Consider the following 21945-nt stretch of genomic DNA (forward strand, 5'->3'; position numbering starts at 1 on the left):
TCTTTTTGTGCTTAAATTTGCAATTGTCTCCATACACACTTGATTAAAAACAAAACAAAACATTGGTTCGCTATAGCTGAGGTTTGAGGTTTTGCTCTCCCAGGAACACAGCTGAAGGCGAGGGCAAAAATCCAGCCAGTTGCAATAGCCTGACCTTGTGTCCCAGTATCTGAGGCCACACGCTCCTCCTCTTTTGGTTCCTATGGTCAGGTACAGTCTCTGGGCAACCTAACAGGTGAGTGGGCCTCTGCCTTTAGCACCCTCATTCCTGCTCTGTTTTTATTGTGGAAAAGCCTAACATGTGTTCTCAAATGTGCTCTTTCCCAAGGTCTGTTTCCATGCATTTTATTATTTGCAAGCTGGCTTGTCCGTAGGTTTCCTTTTAAAGATCCTTATGAAATCAAGCAACCGGAAACCTTATTACCAAAGAAACATAACTACAATAAAACAGAAACATGTAACTCTATACCTAGGGTCCATATTACTGACCCATTTTGTAGGAGAGGGCAACATATAATGAAATTATTTTTATACGTTGGGAACTGAACCACCAAAGAAAGGACAGAGTGGGCCAACTTTTACTGAGTACTGCTTTTTAGCAAATGGCTGTGCATCTAGTTTACAGTGAATGACTTGTCTTTGTCCATGTATATAATTTGTTGGAAAAATTGTGATTTCTTCCTGACAAGGCTTTGATCAACCTTTCTCTTTTTTATTTTAATTGTATTATTGATAGGCTGGAAACGACCTCTACCATTTCACTTTTTAGGGGTATTGAATTTAAAAGTGAAACTCAGTGGTGTGTATAGGTGTGTGTGTGTGTGTGTGTGTGTGTGTGTGTGAGAGAGAGAGAGAGAGAGAGAGAGAGAGAGAGAGAGAGAGATTTAAGCTGGCTGCACAAAGATTAGTATCTATTCTATTTTACTAAAGACTTATTCTAGTTAATCCATTATTTCCAACATAACAATGAAAACATCAAGCTGTTTATCTGCTATACTTTTACATCATGAAAAAAATCATAGTTCTGATACAGGGTTGTTTTAAAATATGTTTCGTAGATATCCAGCTCATAAATTTGGCTTCTAAATTTTATAGTCTGGAGGAACTGATTTGCAAGAATCTAAAGACAAGTGATCATATCATATTATTTAAGTCCAAAGTTGAAATAGTAATTTAAAAAATAACAAATTAATGAAATATTAAGGGAAATCAAGAGGTGAGAGCCAATGGTAACCAATATTGATCCATCTTTCCCCCAGTAAATCTATTTTTTAATTTGATTATATTTAATCCAATTTATTTAATTTATAAATTTGATTATATTTTTGTAACTTTGATATATTTTAAAATTATAAAAATCCTTCTATTCCATAAGTACCTAGGTGTGCTCTAATAGATTCAAGGCCCTATAAAGGATGTAAAAACATCATCCATGGGCTTTACCCTCATGAATGAAAGAGCTTAGGTTTTGGAAGAGGAGATAACAAGGAAGAATATAGAGCTTACTAATATTAATGCAAAATGGAAAATAATATAATATGTGCCATAGATGTGCCTTTCAGAGGAAGATAGAATTGTCATTTTGAAGGGATTAAGGAGAGCTTCATGGGAAAAAAAATCCTTTACAAGTGGGTGGAATTTAAAAAACTGCAGGAGCTGACTTCCCTATATTTCCTCTCCCCACACTCTTAGTGCTACTAGTAGAGCATGGAGGGGGACCACAAAGATGTCTCTCTGCCCTTAATGAACTTCCTTTCTTGTGGGATGATTAGGAATGAGTGTGTACAACTCTTATCTAGTAGAATCCACTAGAAAAAAAGTACAGAACACTAAGGTGCACAGACAAATGTGTGATTTATGTTTGTGTATAGGATCAGAGACTGAAGAGTGAAAACACAGTCCTAGAGGATACAGTGGATTTCAATAGGTACAGTCCCTGAGGGTAAATACAAGAGCATGAGGGAGAGGGAACAGAGAGCAGATAGAAGATACCAAAATTCCAAGGCAGGGCACGTGGGTGTGCAATCAGTGAAGCATCTGATTCTCTCAGCTTAGATCTTGATCTCAGGGTCATGAGTTCAAGCCCCGTATTGGGCTCCACGCTGTGCATGGACTCTACTTAAAATAGCTACCTACCTACATACATAAAAATAAAACTCCCAAGGCTGTTTACCTGTTGGTAATTTTGTCTGAATGTTGTACCTCATACATGGAGGAGGAAGTTAGATAGGGAAATGGTTAAAGTGAGCACACATCAAAGGGAAATGGTTCTTAGAGTTGGCCAATTTTAGATTCCCTCAAACCATACCATTTATTAGCAGAGAGGGGCATTTATAGAAGAGTCAATTTTTACCAATTTTTAATAACCCTTGGTACTTTTACAATTAGTTCAGCGTCAAATCCCTGGTATTTTTAGCCCTTTAAAATCATAATATTTAAATTCTGGGGAAGAAAAAGATTTGAAACAGAGATATAGAAGCACAAAGACAGGAGATATATGGTAAATAGGTCTATCTCTCAAATGATACCATTCAAACAACAGCAGTAAATAGGGGAATGACTTTGCTTTTTTGCCTGTATTTGTTTGACCAGACCATTAAATGGGTTAAAGTGGATGCATGGAGGCAGCACAAATAGTAATGGGAGATCTCCTGCTTGGTGTACAGCTATTTTACTAAGAAAATAGGAAGGAAGTTGAAGCATACAGCATACCCGGATGATTCAATGCCCCTCTGAATGGGAACAAGATTATACCTGATACCACAGCAAGGCAGGTTCTGGGCTCTTCTCATCTGACAGTGACCAGACTTTCATCAGGCACTTTCTTTAGTGTTTTATTGTTAACGTCTATAGATGAGAGAAGGGGCGCACTAAAACGCAGACACACATCCACATGCTCATGTCAATTTACAGTGTGTACACACCAAACCCAGATGCCTTTCAGGTAGAAGAAGTGGAAGAACCATCATCCCATTATCTTGTATTGTCATCAATCTCTCTCTCTCTTCCTTTTTTTTTTTTTTTTGAGAGAGAGAGAGAATGAGTGATGGCAGAGGGAGAGGGAGAGGGAGAGAAAGAATCTTAAGTAGGGTCCACACCCAGCATGGAGGAGCTGGATCCCACGACCCTGAAATCATGACCTGAGCCAAAATCAAGAGTTAGATGCTTAACCAATGAGCCACGCAGGCACCCTTTATTTTAATCTCTTAATAAGGCCCTAAATATGGCATATACCCACACTCATGGACACACACACACACAGAATTCTCTATAAACATGAAAAAATCATCCCAAATGAACTAAAACTATCTATTCCAAGGGACACCACTGGCCATCCCCCGGGAAAACCATTGCATGGGATCACTAAAGAAAAGACAAAGTTTCCTCCCCCTTTTCCCCAAACAGTTGATTACAATCTTTCAGACACTAAAGAATTTCTCAGTATTGTTGGAATTTATTACATAAAACTGGTAGCAAGTCTACTTTGAGGTGCTAATCACTATTTTGACTACCTTCACGCAGTAGCCCCTAACTGAAAACCCCACTGGGGAAAAGCAGGGAACCCTAAGTTCTGGGTCAAAATTAGTAAATTCATCAAAGCCTATGTGAGATGGACATGGGGGTAGAGAATGAAGCACAGTATAATCAACAGGGAGCCCAGGGTTTGGTGAAAAGACTCCTGGGGTTGCACCCCACAGCAGCCTGGTTCTTCTGGTTTTCCACTTCTCATTAGCAATCTGGGACAAAATGCTTTACTTCTCTGAACCTGCAAAATAGGAAGAATCACACCTTCCTCGGGGGAAGAAAATTAAATGGGACAAAATCTGTGAAGATTCACCATAAAACGGAAAGCACTCTGTGTATGTGTCTATTCCAGTACATACAAATAATAGGTGATCCCGTTGTTTGGAGAGAAAAAGAAATCAAAGGTGCTCATGGTGGTGTGTGCTGGAGTATTTCCAAAAAATCACTCTGAAGGAGAAAATTAAAAGTTTGTAGGGTCGGAAGAAAGAAGAGGAAACATGACTTCCAAGATCCAGGGGGAAGTAGTTTCACTGTCCATGTGATATTGATCCATGGGAGTGGCACCTTCGGAAACTCAGCCAGCCAGCATCTTTTTCCTAACTCCACTTGTTTACAAATCAATAATAAATAGATAGATAGATAGATAGATAGATAGATAGATAGATAGATAGATAGATAGATAGATGATAGATAGATAGATAGATAGATGATAGATAGATAGATAGATAGATAGATAGATAGATAGATAGATGATAGATAATTTCAAACTGAAAGAAAAATATTTTGATAGAAAGGAAATTTCATGGCTTCAAATAAAAATATGATAATTCTCTCATTTCTGTAAGTCATATAAAAAAGTGGGCAGCAAATATTTCTGAATTTAATAGGAGAGAACTTTGCCCGATTAAGTGATGTCAGGAAATGAATGCAGGTTCTCAGGTGAGGGATCTGGATTCCCAGGATGGCTGGTGCTGGGTTTTATACACATTTTAAAGACCTGAACTAAAAAAAAAAAAAAAAAAAAGACCTGAACTCTCTCAACTGGGCATGCTGTCGGGGGCTCACTGGAGATGCGGGGAACCATCTATTGTGGGCTGAGCCTCTTGCAATAGTAGAGCGATTGGACAGCGAAGCCTCCCAACGCGCGCGCGCACACACACACACACACACACACACACACCTTCAAAATCAGATGTGAGGAGTCTGTGGGCAGAGATGAGGCAATCAAGTTGGGACGAGTGATCAGGGGCAGCAATCAGTGGGATAGGAGCATAACCAGAGCAAATCCTTTCGATTTTGTTGGTCTTGCTGCTTCTGATTCTTCATATGATAGAATATTCCTCAGCCATCAGAAAGGATGAATACCTCCATTTACATTGACATGGAATGAACTGGAGAGTGTTATGCTAAGTGAAGTAAATCAATCAGAGAAAGACAATTACTATATGATTTCACTCATATGTGAATATCATCTCAATTATAGTTTAGCTTTTACCAAAACTCATCCCTGGAATAGAGACTCAAAACCTCAGAGGTTGTTAAAGACTTTGACAGAAAAGACAGAGACCAAGCTCTATTTTTTATTTTATTTGGCCTCTGGGACAACACTGCAGCCCCCACCCCAGGGCCACCAGGGGCTACAGAGCCTCTTCCCTCCATACCCAGACCATGGGGATTCTGGGGCATCTGGTCATTGTGATAAGAGAAGAGCTGCCCTTAACCGCTAGGTCTCTCAAACGATGAGCTGTCATCCCTAATGTTTCTCCCAGGTGCCAAAATTACACCGTCCCCTCACAGCCTTCTGCCTCCGGGCCTGTGTGCTCCCAGGAACACTGAATTCCAAATGGATCTGAGGCCCCAGTGCATAGGTAGCTCCTCTTCTGTCACTGCGTACAGTATGAAAAGAGCACCCCTTATCAAGCAGGAGTAGGAATGTCCCTGGAGAGGTGGTACTCCCAGAATCCAGTGAACACCCCTGCCTCCCAGAACCAACCCACAGGATCCAGTAGGGCCGTGGTCTCCGGGCCTCCCTCTGTCAGGCTCATCCTGGGCAGGTTCCTGGGTGCCAGGCCCACCTCTCTTTGCAGCCAGGATTCAGGCACACAGGCCTTGTCAGCTTTGGTCAGGCCCCAGGACCTTGGCCATTTCTGGACAGATGTTGGTGATGGGATGGAACCTCAGGCCACTCGAGTCTTGCCATTTCCAGGGAGAATATGTTGGAGATGGCCTCTGTTAATCTACCACCACCTTCTAGAATCTACCCCTAGATATTCAATTCAACCTTCAGGACTTCCTGCCTTCATAGTCTGCTCCTGAGACCCACAAACCTTTACTCCACACCTAGTTATCTCAATAAAAATCTCCTCTAGTCCTGGTGGCTGTTCTGTGAGACACCTAGAAGGAAGGAGCACAGACCCATGTTGCTGCTCCATGAAGCTTTGATGGCCTTAATCAGACCCACAGAGGCTTTTTGGTTTCCTCATGGCCCCTCTTACAGGATACCCTTTCCTCTAAGAACAAGATGAAGGCTGGTTTTGCTCTTACAGAGAGGGGGAAAGAGAGTTTTTTTTTTAAGATTTTATTTATTCATAAAGACACAGAGACAGAATGAGAGGCAGGGACACAGGCAGAGGGAGAAGCAGGCTCCACGCAGGGAGCCCGACGTGGGACTCGATCCCGGGTCTCCAGGATCACGCCCTGGGCTGCAGGCGGCACTAAACCGCTGCGCCACCGGAGCTGCCCGGAAAGAGAGTTTGAATATGAACATTACTAAATTTAAATTGTTTTATTTCCTAAACTACCAAGATAATAGAGTGAGTCTTACACCGATGCTATTTTCCCCGATATTTTAATTCAGGAGCTTCTGGATCAAGCTTTGACTCATGGGCTCCTGTGGGTTGTGGCTATCCCATGAGGGTTCTTGATATCATGTGCAAAAATATTTTTTTTTCTGAGAGAAAATACTGGCCTTCATATATCCTCAAAGGGTTCTATGATGCAAAGAAGGCCAAGAACTACTGTTCTGGAAAATCACACCCTGGATGTCCTTATTGTGTTTTCCTTATAACCCACCTGCCCCCACCCACCAGAGCACTGGACTGGAAGAAATCAGGCACAAAATGAGAGGATACAAGGGGATAAGGAGTGATAAATAACCATAAATCAGGCAGCAGACTGGGCTCTGTTGGAGACTAGGTTTTGATATTGCACTACCTTTCCTTCATGATCGCACCCTTACTGCAGTCCTATGCCACATGTGACATAGATGAGTGAAAATGATGTAACTCAGGTTGCAGTCAGGCTCCAGACTCACAATGCCTGGGCTCTATCCCTTCCCAGCTGTGTTACCCAGAGCAAGCAACTTATCCTCTCACCAGGCCTCTGTAGACTAGAGACAGTGAAAATACCTCACTCATGGGGTTGCTGTTAGGCTAACATGAGCCATCACTGATGTGCTCAGCAAAATTCCTGGCATCCAGTTGATACAGAGCAATGGTGGCCCTTGTTGTAGTTGACGTCAGTACTGTTGTTACAATCATCATCATAATTTCTGAGTTACAGTCTATGACTAACCCCAAACAAGACAAATTAGTGTCTGTGATAGAATATGAGGTGTCCCTGATTCAAAAACACCCAGTTGACACATTTTCATGGCTTTAGCATATACCAGCCTCCACCCCAATTTATTCTAACACATATGTCCACACTTATATCCCCCACTCTTCACCTCTGGAGTCCAGCTGTCAAACATATCTACAGTTTTCATGGGAATGTCTGGGTGCAAAAGCAGAGGATGGGAAGAATCATGGGAATGTAAAAATGGAAACACGGTGTGGGGGGCAACTGTTAGCCATTGGAAGACCCTCCATGTCTATAATGCTGATGGTGGATGGTGGCTCCTTCCAGGTAGAACATTTGTATTCCACATAAACATTTGCATTTTACTTCTTAAATTAACCTGAAAAAAAAATAAATGAAACTGAAGTTCTATGAGCTGAAGATTCTTTGAGATTAATAAGGAATTTGTAAAATAGGAAGAGAATTGAGCAGCTGTAATTTGTTGCCAACTCTGGTTTCAATCTCCTTCATCTCTCTCTTTTTTTTTTAATTTAAGTCTTTTTTTTATTGGAGTTCAATTTGCCAACATATAGCATAACACCCAGTGCTCATCCCATCAAGTGCCCCCCATCAGTGGCCGTCACCCAGTCACCCCCACCCCCTGCCCACCTCCCTTTCTACCATCCCTTGTTTGTTTCCCAGAGTTAGGAGTCTCTCATGTTCTGTCTCCCTTTCTGATATTTCCCACTCATTTTTTCTCCTTTCCCCTTTATTCCCTTTCACTATTTTTTATATTCCCCAAATGAATGAGAACATATAATGTTTGTCCTTCTCCGATTGACTTATTTCACTCAGCATAATACCCTCCAGTTCCATCCATGATGAATGGATAAAGAAGATGTGGTATATGTATACAGTGGAATATTACTCAGCCATTAGAATCTCCTTCATCCCTTATAGAGATTCACAAAGCATGATGCTTTAGGCTGGGGGTAGTGCAGGTCTGTAAGAGGAAGGGTGTTTGAGAGCCAATGACAATGTACAGGCCTGGGGAATGTCTGGTGTCCCAGAGCAGGGAGTGACTGGTGGAGGAAAGATGACAGATTCAAACAGCATTTTTAAAAAATGTTCCTGACTAAAAAAAAAAAAAAATATGTTCCTTTACACCAGTGAGAATGGCTAAAATTAACAAATTAACAAGGCAATAAACAACAAATGTTGGTGAAGATGTGGAGAAAGAAGAATCCTCATGCTCTGCTGGTGGGAATGCAAGCTGGTGCAGCTACTCTGGAAAACAGTATGGAGGTTCTTCAAGAAGTTAAAAATAGACCTACCCTATGACCCAGCAATTGCACTACTGAGTATTTACCCCAAAGATACAGATATAGTGAAAGGAAGGGGCGCTTGCACCCTAATGTTCATTGCAGCAATGTCCACAATAGCCAAACTGTGGAAAGAGCAGAGATGTCCTTTGACAGATGAATGGATAAAGAAGATGTGGTCTCTGTATACCATGGGATGTTACTCAGCCATCAGAAAGGGTGAATGCCCACCATTTGCATTGACATGGATGGAGCGGGAGGCTATTGAGTTTGAAATAAGTTTTGAATGAGTTTTAAAATAATTCAAAGAAAGACAATTATCATATGGTTTCACTCATATGTGGAATATAAGAAATAGTGCAGATGACCATAAGGGAAGGAGGGGAAACTGAGTGGGGAAAAATTAGAGAAGAAAACCCTGTGAGACTTCTGACTCTGGGAAACAAATACAGGGTTTCAGAAGGGGAGGAGATAGCATATGGGGTAACTGAATGATGGACATTAAGGAGGGCCCATGATGTGATAAGCACTGGGTATTATCCTATATGTTGACAAATTAAATTTAAATTAAAAAAAATTTTTTAAATGTTTCTTGGGATAGTTGGCACTCCTCCAAGAAAAAGAAAGTGTATTTTTTTCTTTTGCTTATTTGATTCTTCTTTCTCCTCCTTCTGCTTGAAGGCTCCCTTCTACCCAGCAGCTGAAAAGTTATTTTTTGCTTTTTAGGGGTAATCTCAGCTATTTCAGGGTTTCTCCGTTGATTTAAGAACCTCCTTCCCCCACGGCCTTCTGTGGGTGTTGGCATCAGTGTTCTGAGTCTGGTTAGCTGTCACCCTCCACGCTGGCACTTACTGAGATGCTTGCATTCCTATCTGGTTCCTGTCTGTGGGGCCACTGCTTAGAGGCCCCCCCTTTGGTCCTCAGGCTACCATTGTGGCATCTGTCCACTCACCAGTCAGCAGTATCCACTGAAGTCCGCTAGCATCCAGGATAGTTCTAGACACTCTGTATTGATTGAACAAGACAGAATTGGTTAACTGTCATGGAGCATGCATTTCCATAGAGAGAACGGCAGGTGCATCGGTATATAATGCAATGCCCAGCAGAGAACAGAATGAAGGGAGGAAATAAGGTGAACATATGCTTGGAGAGAGAATTCCAGGCAAACGGAATAGCAAGTGCAAAGGCTCCAGGTAGAAACCGATTACGTTTGAGGAGCCCCAAGGAGGCCATGTGCTTGAAGCGCAAGGTACGCAATGAAGCCAAGAGAGCTAGGAAGGGGCTAGATCCATGGTCAACCTTTGAACTTTATTTCAGTTACGATGAGACACCATTGGAGGATTTTGAGCGGAGGAAAAGTGTTATGACGGTGATAGCTGCAATTTGCTGTAAACAAGAGTATTGTCTAATTCTGACACACTCCAAACTTTCTATTACGTCTGACTTATTGGGAGGTGCTCACGGAGGCAGGAGAGCTGGCCAGCAGAGCAGGTGGCAGTCTTGGGGCAGTCCCAGGAGACTGGGGGGATTGCATCTGCCCCTGTGGCTCCAGGATTTACTTGTATTCTGCTTCTCATGGTCTGCGGTTAGAAAGGCTGCCTTTTAGAAAGGATCCCTCAAACCCCCATGTTGAACTGGTGAAGCCCAGGGATCCTTTATGGGACCCTCCTCAGTGACTAGCTCCCTGCTGTGCTCCGTCTCCACCTCCACCACCACCCATTTCCCCAAAGCACTGATCTCTGCATTCCTTCCAGAAATGTGGCTTTGTTTTGGAGGCAGTTCTCCTGGCTTCCACTCGGCCTTTCCTGTCATCACAGCCCTCACTCAATGGTTTGAGAACCATGTGGCCATTTTACCAGTTACCAAGTGCTACATTCTGGAACTGCGGGAATAACCACAGAATGGATTTGAAGACTCACCAGGTCCTCTGTAAACCTGACCTGAGCCAATATGCATTGCCCCCTGACCTATAGAAGCCCCTTACTGGAGAACCAGGGTAGTGTTTTGGTTTTCCAAGAATCAGTGTCCATCCAGGGTTATCATCCCTATACTTGATGGGTCCCTTTTCTCTGGCTGCTTTTAAGATTTTTTTTCTCTTGGGATTTCAGAGTTTGACTGTGATGCACCTATATGTTGTTTCTTTTGTATTTATGTTGATTTGAATTGAGATGTTGCTTGGATCTTTGAAAAGTCTTCAACTATTACTTCTTCATGTGATTTTTTGTTGTTGTTGTTTTGTTCTCTCTTGGCTGCCACTCCAGGACACATGTGTTAGTCTACTTGATATTGCCCCAGGACTAAGGTTTCTGATACTTAGGACTAAGGTTTCTGATACTTAGACAATTTTTCTTTATTCTTTTCCCTCTGTCATCAGATTGCCTATTTTTTAAAAGATTTCATTTATTTATTTCTAAGAGACATACAGAGAGAGAGAGGCAGAGACACAGGCAGAGGGAGAAGCAGGCCTCATGCAGGGAGCTCGATGTGGGACTTGATCCCGGGACTCCAGGATAATGCCCTGGGCTGAAAGCAGGTGCCAAACTGCTGAGCCACCCAGGGATCTCCCAGATTGCTTTTTTAAAAAAAAAAAAAAAAAAAAGATTTATTTATATATTGTGAGGGAAGATGGGGAGGCACAGAGGGTGAGAGAGAATCTTAAGCAGACTCTGTGCTGACCCCGTCACGGGGCTTGATTTCATGACCCTGAGATCACAACCTGAGCTGAAACCAAGAGTTGGGTGCTTAACTGACTGAGCCCTGCAGGTGCCCCCAGATTGCCTATTTTTAAATCTTTTTTTTTCATTACTGATCCCTTCTCCAGCTCTCTACAGTGTGTATTAAGCCCATGCCCTGAAGTCCTTATTCTAGTTACTGCACTCTTCAGTTCTAGAATTTTATTTAGCTCCTTTCTTCATATATTCTGTTTCTTTGCTGAATTTCTAATTTGCCTAAGTTCAAAACCCAGACTCTTAACAACTGTTACGCAGGCCCATTAGAAGTTGCTAGATATTCTGGCTTTTTTTTTTTAATTATACCTTTATTGAGGTATAATTCACATACATGAAATTCATGTTTTAAAATATATGGTTTGAGGGGATCCCTAGGTGGCTCAGCGGTTTAGCGGCTGCCTTTGGCCCAGGGCGCGATCCTGGAGCCCCGGGATCGAATCTCATGTCAGGCTCCCGGTGCATGGAGCCTGCTTCTCCCTCTGCCTGTGTCTCTGCCTCTCTCTCTCACTGTGTGCCTATCATAAAAAAAATAAATAAATAAAATAAAGTTGTTTAAAAAATACATAAATAAATAAATAAATAAATAAATAAATAAATAAAATATATGGTTTGATATGTGTACATAGATTTTTGTGGTTGTTTTAAATAAAGATTTATCTATTTTTTTAAAGAAAGAGTGCATGAGTGGGAAGGTCAGAGGGAGAGAAAATCTCAAGCAGAATCCACACTGAGCCCAGAGTCCAACAGGGGGTTCAATCTAAGGACCCTGAGATCATGACCTGAGCCAAAACCAAGAGTCAGATGCTCAACTGACTGCACTACCCAGGCACCTGTAGCTCTGTTGTTGTTTTTTTTTTGCCCATATCCACATCGTATGGTTACATAATTGTGTCTTAATAATATTTTAAATGTGTGATAGCACAAGCCCTGTTTCTCTCTGACCCCTCCACTTACAGCCCTCTCCCTTCGCCATTACTTGAAATTGTCTTTGTTCTGCTCTCGTGTGCATTCTTCCGTGGGGTGGGAAACCCACATCTGTTTAATGTTGAGGCCTCCCAAGAAAGAAACATGAAACTTCCCTTCCTTCTCTCTGGTTGTAGGTCCCTTACTGGAGGTGCACAATTTTTTTCCCATTTGGGACCAAGACATACTTTAATATTTTTCCCCCACAAAATTTTGAAGTCCATATGACATATATATCCTTCCCCTATTATTTGTAGAGTTAAAGTCATTGCTTTCATTCATTTAGCAAACATTTGCTGAGTTCCTGCCAGGTGCTAGGGAATCAGTCAAGCATCTGATCTAGATTCCCAAACTTCTGCACTCCCACCTCCTTTCTATCAATGCCCTGCAGCCATAGCCAACCAGCCACAGGTAGTGGAACATGTTGGGTTTATTCTTGACATAAGGGAGGATGCACAGCACAGGGTGCCAGTGGGGTGTCTCCATAAGAAAGTACCAGAAAGGATGTATCATATGTCTGGGTCTCTGTTAGGTGATTTGGGGAAAGGGTCAGGGAAGCAGAGTTTGGCTCTAGACTGGTTGCTGTGGGCAGTAGGGGTAGTTCTATGATTAGATATTTTAATGAATCTTATTTCTAAGTGAGGGAGGGATGAAACCAGGCCAAAGCTTAGTAAAGATGTAGCAGCCACTCATATTCATCAGGGTAGTGGATGTTTAGCCATGTCTTGGTTTATTTCTACAGCATTCATGCTATTGACTGTGTTCAGACACAATAGAGTGGGTGTGGTTTAGCTTGATCCACCTCAGCCACAGAGTGGTTTGGTCTGATGTCAATATTTTGTGAAATTGTTACTCTTAAGAAGAGAACACTAAGGCCCACCTGGGAGTTCCTAGCCAGCTCCTGGACATCAGGGGCTGCTTTTCTATTCCTCATGTCTCTTCCTCATTGCTATCACTTCATTGGTTTTAATGTAATTCATCTCTAACAGGACTCAGAAGGTAATGGGTACTTTTGTTTAAGCACACCTAAAGGAAAACAGCTACAGATAAATGTCCTCAAGAGCCACGGGCCAGTTTTTTTGCAAGCTCAGCTGCAATGAGCTCAGGAATCATCTGATCTGCCATGGACCTTGTGAACAGGTGCATGGAAATGAGCTTGCAGAAAGGTGAGGCTTGAAGACTTCCCTCTGATAATTTATTCTACATGGAATATGGTGTCTGGGCTGTGATGCTCACTTTTCTCTTGAGGACTCCAGGTTTGACCCTCTGCAGGGGCAATCTGAACTACTCATGTTAGGACGCATCCAAAGACAACAGCCCTAGAGAAGAGTTTGCTGATAAATGCTTGTAATGCAATGGTAGGTCATGGCAGGATGCCCATGACCACCAGGGCAGTGACCAGCCATCTGCTCTTTGCAGTTCCAGCTAGGGCTGCAGCAGAAATATGGAGCCAGGTTGGCAGTGGGTCTTTGAATATACTATTTCCCCTACCTATTCATTTAAATTCCCACATGCCTAGCTGATTGTTTCTAACACTGCAAGCTAGGTATCCACGTGTGTGCATCTGCCTACTGACATTAATGCCCATTTTGGAGGAGTACAGCCCATATACACACAGGCTAAAAGGAACCACCTCATCAGAAAAGGTCACCTGATTTTTAGCTCATTCTGGGCTCCAGAGCATGACTGTAATTATCAGTGTTGTAGGTTATACACCAAAGGACCGTACGTAACTTATACACATGGCAGACTCAGATGCATTGGTTGAGAATAGCTATCTCTGTACTCTTATTCTCTCCAAAGAGAACTCTAAGGTAAATAGTATTCATCTAATTCTAATTTGAGTCTTCTCCTTAAGGAAATAGAGAGAACCCTTAGCTTAGGAGTCAGAGGCACCACTTCCTGCTGGTGTGACCTGATTCTCATTGCTGGGCAGTGCTGTGGGATCTGGTCTGTACTGAGAAGTCTGCATCGTCCTTCCTGCTTTTTATTACTTAGCTTCTGTATTTGCTCAGAGTGCTGTCTTTAGTGAATAGGGAAGAAGTTGTGTATATTCTTGGAAAAAGGCCCTGAGGTGGAGAGAAAAGTTGGTGTGTCCTTTCAGTGATGCTGCTGGTGGAAAGAACAGAGTTCAGCAGAGAGGGGACAAAGCCCTTACAACAGAGCATCAAGGCTATGACATTGCAGTCTGGGTTAGAGGCACAGCGTCTTCTGCCCTTTCTTCTAGTGGGTGCATCTGTATGTGTCAGCTTTCTCTTTGAAAAAAAATTAAAGCACACAACATATGTTGGTTGATTCAATTTTTTAAGTTAATAACATATCCCAGTTGTCTTTCTAGATAACTACACATAGCTCCTGTTTATTCCTTCTAATGGTGCGTCCTGATTCACTGTGTGGCTCAATTTATCTCTTAGTGGACATTCAGCATGGAAACAACTTCATGGGTTCAGGTCCTTTGAGAATGACCTACTCCAGGCCCTAGGTGGTAGGTTCTCACCACTCCTTGCAGCAGGAAGGGTGCAGGATAGAGGGAGCAGGGGAGCTGAAGCCAGAGCTTGGAAGACCCTTGGGAGGAGTTTCAGAATATGTGTTTTCAGGTTTTCTGCACATTTTGCATACTGTTGAGTGCTACTAGAGAACAGTATTTCCCCCAGACATGCAGCACAAATGCCTCATCTTCTGTGGCTCATTTATAGATATGATACGGAAAAGGCCCTTGCTGGGAAATGGAAACAGAGTCTCCAGAAAGTGACTTGCATTCTGAGTCTGTAGCCTTTCATTCTGAGCAGGAGAGGGGAGGGAAGGCACTTTGAGGTAAAGCCTACTGATCAGCTCTAAGAGGTGGACTCATCCCTCTGTGAAGAGAAAGAGGAGAATGAGGCATTCTCTGACTTTAAAATGCTTTAGTAAGTACCCCGCTTGTTGTCACCATCATCACACCATGCTGCCAGTGCCATGTTGCCTTAGCCATGTTGGGGACATATATGACCATTAAGAAAATCTATGCTTCCTGAAGGTTCCCAGGATTACTTCCTGACACTTCCTATGAACCTGCCTCTCCCACATGCCTACAGCTATAAAAACTGCTGTAATAATTACCTCACAGGGTATGGGTGTTACTGTGTTAAGTGTTATCTAATGAGTTCCTTCGGTTCATGCAGGCTCATCTCCCCAGGAGAGGCAGGGGCCAGGCAGTGGGTTTGGTACATGTGCACATGCACACACAGAGCACATATATACACATATCTATTCGTCTACACACACACAGCAATTACCTTTGTTTTCTTCCCTCTCTTACTCCCTCATCATACGACATATGATGCATTGAGTTGATATCATAGTGTGTCATCTATGGGATAGCAAAGAGAAGAGTGAACATCCTCCAGGGTCTTGGCATTCTCTTTTAGAGGAGGGACTAGTGTTCTTGTTCTTACACAGGATAGTTGCATCATGTTAGATGAAAGTATGACCTTGCTGTCACCTTTATTTGGGGATGAAGTATGGTTTAAAGAATGTGTGTGAGTGCCATTGACAAGGGGTGGACTTTGATGATTAATGTTACATGTCAACTTGGCTGGGCAGTGGTGCCCCATTGTGTGATCCAACACCAGTCTAGTTTTTGGTAATTTGTTATGGTGGCCAGAGAGAACAAAGACGGTAGGTATCCAGTAGATATTTCTGACTTGAATTTTTAAAACTGGGTATTCTCAAATTAAAAGGCAGCAGACCCTGAGTATTCATAGAGAGAACATTCTCAGTTCCAACTCGTAGTAAACAATATGGAGTTTCCATGGCACGTTAAGATACATGATTTTGTGGGGGGAGATGTTTAGGTTGTAAGCACTGCAAGGCATGTGTGTGGAAATACAATCCTTCCTGAGCATCCAGGCCACCTGCTTCAAAGTCTGTATCAGTCAGGGGCCTCCAGGGAAACAGAACCGATGGGATAGATACATGGATAGAGAGATTTACCTTAGGAGCAGGCTCACTCAATCATGGGGACTGGCAAGTCCAAAATCTGCAGGGCAGGTTGGAGGTCCAGGGGAGAGTCGATGTTGTTGCTCAAGTTTGAAGGTTGCCTGGGGGCTGTATCCTTTCTTCCTGCAGAAAACCCAATCTTTTCCCTCTGAAGGTTTTTAACTGATTGGGTGAGGCCCACCCCACATTATGGAGGGAAATCTGACTTACTCAAAGACCATGGATTTCAGTGTCAGTCACATCTAAGAAATACCTTCACAGCCACATCTAGACTGGAGACCATCAAAGTCTGTAGCCTACATTCCAATACCTTTCTCTGACACCAATTGGGTGTCCTGTAATTCTATTCTATTCTAATGCTAACTACCCACAGTTAGTGTCTGATCCCAGAAATTAAAGGACTCAGCCCTTCACTGTCTTAGCTTCAGATACAAGCAGTAAGTGTAGTCCCCAGGCCACATACTTTTGCATGGCCAGTTACAAATTAGGGGTTTCCTATGACTAACCTGCTCCATTTCAGGAGTTCTCTGGAATGACTCACGGAACTCACAAAAGTGCTGTGCTTAAAAATTACTGTTTTATTGAAAAGGATAGGAATGAACAGCCAGGTGAATGAGTACATAGACAAGATTGAGAGGAGTCCTAAGTGCAGGAGCTTCTCTCCCTGTAGAGCTGAGGCACATCACCATCCCAGTACATTGAGGTGTTCAAAACCAAGAAGTTCTCCAAGCCTTGCTGTTCAGGATTTTTAAATAAGTTCTATTGCTGAGGCATGATTGGTCAGAGCATGATGGAACTCAATCTCCAGCCCCCTCTCTTCCTTGGGGGTCAGAGGGTGAGAGTTTGAACCCTCTAATTACACTCTGTCCTTCTGGCATGACCAGTCTCTACCTCAAGCTACCTGAGAGCTCACCAGGGGTCACCTCATTAGCATAAACTTATATATGGCAGAATGGGGAATAAAGTAGCACCTGGGGAGTATGAATTGCCTTCTCCCACTGGTTGGCACTCCCAACCTCTGAGTCTCTCTTGTAGGTTCCTTCCATTGGATTTGGAGCAGGAGGGCAAGTGATACAAGCCATAGCACTCTCTCATAACTTAGGACAGTTTTCTCTTCTCTCTCTCCCCCAACTTTATTTTCTGCAATAGGAAGGAATGGGGCCTGACGTAATGGTTGTAAGTAGCAAAGTTTAGTAAGTCCTTAGTGGGAATCTGGTCCTGGTATTCTTTTGAAAATTGAAGGACAGGACATCTTAATCCTCAGCCTTGAGTCATAGAAATGAAATCTGAGGCAATAGCAAAAGTCCTTCTCAGCACCCACTTGTACTTTCTTGGCAACCTAGCTGGCCCTTTAGGTAAAATTTTTTTTTTCTGATTATAATGATTACATATGTTCCCAGATCTTTTGAAATTTGCATGATAAGAAAAAAGGTAGAAAAATCTTCCCTGATCCCAACATTCAAGTAGAGTGTTTTAAAGGAGGCCCTTTAGAAGTATTTCTCTTTTTCCTGCCTAAGATCTGAAAAATGTAGAAAAGAAAAGGAATCAAATACTAGCATATTATTCATGGCTGATAAAACTGATTTGAGACAGGGATGTTTACATCTGGGGGCAAATGAACTTCCTAACTTGAGCCAGGAATTCAATAGACTCACCCAGGCAGTCCTAAGCAAGAGTAGACTCCTGACAGCTTTTGTGCTTCACCAAAGCATAGACCCACCATGCGTGCCCACCAGCATAGAAGTGTATATTCATTTCTATGGCTTTGTGACAAATTATCCCAGACTTAGCAACTTGAAACAACACACATCTCCCAGTGTCCATGGGTCAGGAGTCCAGGCACAGCTTACCTGAGTCTTGTCTCTCAAGGCTGGAATCAAGGTGTGAGACATGGCTGAGGTCTCATCTGAAGGCTCACCTAGGGAAGGCCCCACTTCCAACTTCATGTAGTTGGTGTCAGGATTCATTCCTCCCCAGATATTGGACTGAGGATCTCAGTTCCTTCTTGGCTATTGACCAGAGCCTGCCCTCCATTCCTTGCAATGAAGATGTCTCCATCATGGCTCCTTGCTTTACCAAAACATGCAAGAGAGTCACAAGATGGAAGTTAGAGTCTCATGTAACCTATGCACAGAAGCAACATCCCATGACATTTGCCATGCTCTGTTGGTTAAAGTAGTAGGCCCTGCCCATGCTCAAGAGGGAGGGATTCCATGGGGGTATTGAAAAGGGATCACGAGAAAGAAATGCTTCCAATAGGAATGCTGGCCAGTGGTTGTCAGTTTAGGACATTCTTCACTGTCAAATCCTGTTTCTCACTTCTTTGATATGAACATCAGCTGACAGGCACTGAATGCAAAGCCTTCTCCATTGAGGTTTTATGCAGGCAACATAGCTCTTCATAGCAAAGCAGTCTGAAAAATTGCCACCTGCAGGATTTGCATGCGAAAAAAACCCGAGTCAGTTGCATTTTACTGGATGGAGTCTATTACTGTAAGTTATGTAAGTTCAACAAGAAAAGCTATTTATTTGTTACTTTTTGGGCATTTAAAAGTTCTTTGTTTTATGGACACCTTATTCCTCATGTAGTGATGCACAGACTTAACTAGAGGCAGGGTCACTGGAGGCCATCATTTTTTTTCTGCCATTCAGCATTCTTCTGATATGCGGTTCATAGTCATGTCCACTCTCCATCACATGCTAGCCCTGTGTCTATTTGGACCTGTGTTTGGCAGCCAGTTTGGTTGTGGCTTCATACCATTTCCAAGCTGCCTCAACAACATGGCAGCCTGCACATATTCCACTGATCACACACTCCAGAACAAGGACATGGGAGCCCAGAATGTACTGCCTTTCAGGATGTCACGAGATGGAGAGCGAGCTGGTGCTCAGTGGCCCCGGCAGCCCCTGGAACTGGCATGATGGTCAGGGAAGGGTGCCTGGAAGGAGAAGGTCTCAGAGACATTGGGGCAGATAACAGTGCCCATGGCCCCACCCTCACCCTTTCACCATTCAGGTCTTAGATGTACTCTTATAACCCTTCATTGAAGCAGCACCTAATTACTTCTGGCAGCCTCTGTGGACACGGCATGTCAGTAATCTTTCAAAGAGTCTCATTAGCAGTGAGGCTGGGCATGTCAGCCACACCCAGTGCAGCACAGTGGCCGTCACCAGGCCGGCGAGGGCACTTCAGCAGTGTCATCACGTGAGTTTTGCCCTTTTACTGATTAGCCACGGAGATAAAAGGAGGCTGCAGTGAGGCTTTCCTGAGATTCAGGAATTCAGGGTTGAGCCTTCTGGAGGAAATGGAAAATAGCTGCATTTTGCACTACGTTAGCAGGCATGTGTACATAGCATCACGTATGTCCACTGTGAACATGGGATATTAAAACAATTTCAAAAAAAAAAAAACAAAAAAAATAAAACAATTTCAAGAAAACAACAGAAGATGAATCAAGTTAACCTAAAATTTCAGTTCCCAGCTCACCACACAGCACCATATTCCTACCCATCCCTCTCCCTGACATCTTCCAATGTAATAGCCTTTGTCCCCTTTCCCCACGCACCTGACCCATGCCTCTGACTTCTCTGTAATACTCCTTACCCTTGCAGGAATATTTTGCAGATATTATAAGGTGCTGCATGGATTAAGCTTGCCACGGGGCCCATGATTCCCCAGGCTTCTACGGGTTCTATCCACCCGAACTCTGGAACTGCAGGACCCAGCCAAGTACATGAACACTCTTGGATTTAAATTCAAAGGTTGTGAAGTCAAGGTCACTGTGAGCAGAACCTCTTCAAAAGCAGCACAAGGCAATGATGTACTGGGCTTAAAAGTCAACGGCATTTATTCAAAACCTTTCTTCCCAACTGAGACCCAGGTTGGCATGAGGGCCTCTCACTCAAGTGGTCTGGTCCAGCACGGTCTGTCTCCCAGAGGACAGTCCCTGGATGCAGCCTCCAGAGGCATAGGAATCTCTTGCGCACCAGCCAAGGCCATCCTGGGGCTCACTCACCACAGCAGACAATAGACCTCAAGGACCCCCATTTCCTGGAGCTGCTTGCCCCCGTCCCACCTCCATCATGCATTGTGGAGGAGATTGTTCTGTTCTTTCCTGGCTGCACACAACCACTGTGTTTCCCCATGTCAGGGGTCATGATCACCTCAAGTCTGTGCTCCCCTAAAGTTAAACCCCAGCATCCAGGCTACAAAGAGAGTTCCCATTTCACCCCCGTGCCTGGAAACGTGGCTCATCTCATACTTTAGAGCAACAGCTGCCATCACCAACAACATCCTTGAACCTTTTGGAATATTCATACATATCCTTGTTCATAGTGCTACAGAACTTCCTTCCTGGAAGTCCTGGACTCTCCAGAGGGAAGGGACCTCAGGTGGTCCCCTGGTCCGACATGAGGCTTCAACTCCCTTCAGCAACACAGAAAGGGTCTCATCTGGCCTTGTCTTGTGTGTGTCTATTGACAGAGAGCTTACTACTTTTAGAGGCATCTTATTCTAATTGAAGTATCATGAATACTATTTTTATAATACTATTACTGAACCCATGTGTTGCTCTAGGAAACACACCAGACACTTACAATACACTTACATGCTAATACACAACAACACTGCACTTTGGGTCACTGCATTTGCCATGATTCAGATGATATAACTGGTGTCCATCAAGGTTAAAGATGGACTCAAGGTCACATATAGGGTAACCGTCCTGGTTTGCCTGGGACTCTCAGTTTTAGCGTGAAAAATCTAGCATCTTGGGGATTCCTCACAAGAGGAAGTTCAGGAGCTGAGATGTGAACCTTTGCTCGTCCAGGCCACATACCATGAATGTATGGCCCGTTCTAATTCTGTTCTTTACTGTCTTGCTCACTGTTCCGCTTTCCCTCTGTGCTGACTCCATTGCCGCTCCATCCTGAGTAGGACATGTCACCCACTGCAGAGTCCTGTTTTGCTGGGGCTACTGTTTTGGCCATCCCTGTCTTTGCTAGGCATTTGGGAAGTGGTCAGGGTTCCTTACTCATGCTCACTCAAGCCCCCTGGGCATGCTTCTTGATGAGACTTTAAGGATCAGGAACCTGGAGACTGTCCTTCTCCCACTGCCCTCGTCCTTCCCCCTGGCTGCACCAGCATGGCAGCAGAAAGCCTCAGTGGTCGGTCCAGTTTTAGAATGCCACAAAGCTTAGAGCCTGCAGCTCACTAGATGCTCCCTAACCTGGCTCAGAGGGACCTACAGAAGATGACCCCCTCACTCACTGACCCCTGGGATGAAGGGAAAGGGGACGTGATGAGCTCCACCTGTTCAAGCCACCCTCCCTGGCAGCACCAACCTGAAAGGGAGGGAAACAGAGAAGGGGACACTGCTTTCACTGCTTCAGCCACTGCTTCGGCCCCCAGGAAATTTCCCTACCTGCTCCTGTCCTGTGTCCCCTCTCCCCTGGGGGCCTCTCTGCGGGGTAGGGGTAAAGGAGGGGTCTGCAAAGCCATGCTAATGCCCAGCAAGCTGTGGCTGACTCTCCTCCCTTTCTCTCATGCACAGGCCAGGAGCTCAGGTAGATCTGCAAACCCGAGAAGGTTTCCAGGTACAGGACTCGCTCTTGTTAGGATAGCAGGCCTTTTTCTTTTTTTCTCCTAATGGTCCCCCCACTCAGAGGGGTGAGCAAGCTCCCAGGGCTGTTTGCTGCCTTTTCTGACCATCTGCACAGCTTTGATTCAAGGACGTGCACTTTAATCACCCATCATGTGTCATTAGCCCGACAGGCGGCAGCAGCCGCAAGACACAGGCGCCAATAAATCGCGCTGAAAGTCGCTGGAGCAACCCTTTGTTGATTTTCTCTCAGCTATTCCATGCAGCTCG

General features: G+C 43.8%; 1 protein-coding gene across 1 annotated transcript in view; it reads left to right on the plus strand.

Moving 5' to 3' along the window:
* DSCAM (DS cell adhesion molecule) overlaps window positions 1-21945 on the plus strand; it is a 310241-nt gene that overhangs the window by 91605 nt on the left and 196691 nt on the right. The gene's annotated exons all lie outside the window — the stretch shown is intronic.

This window comes from Vulpes lagopus, chromosome 20 (assembly GCF_018345385.1).
Source record: "Vulpes lagopus strain Blue_001 chromosome 20, ASM1834538v1, whole genome shotgun sequence".
NCBI lineage: Eukaryota > Metazoa > Chordata > Mammalia > Carnivora > Canidae > Vulpes > Vulpes lagopus.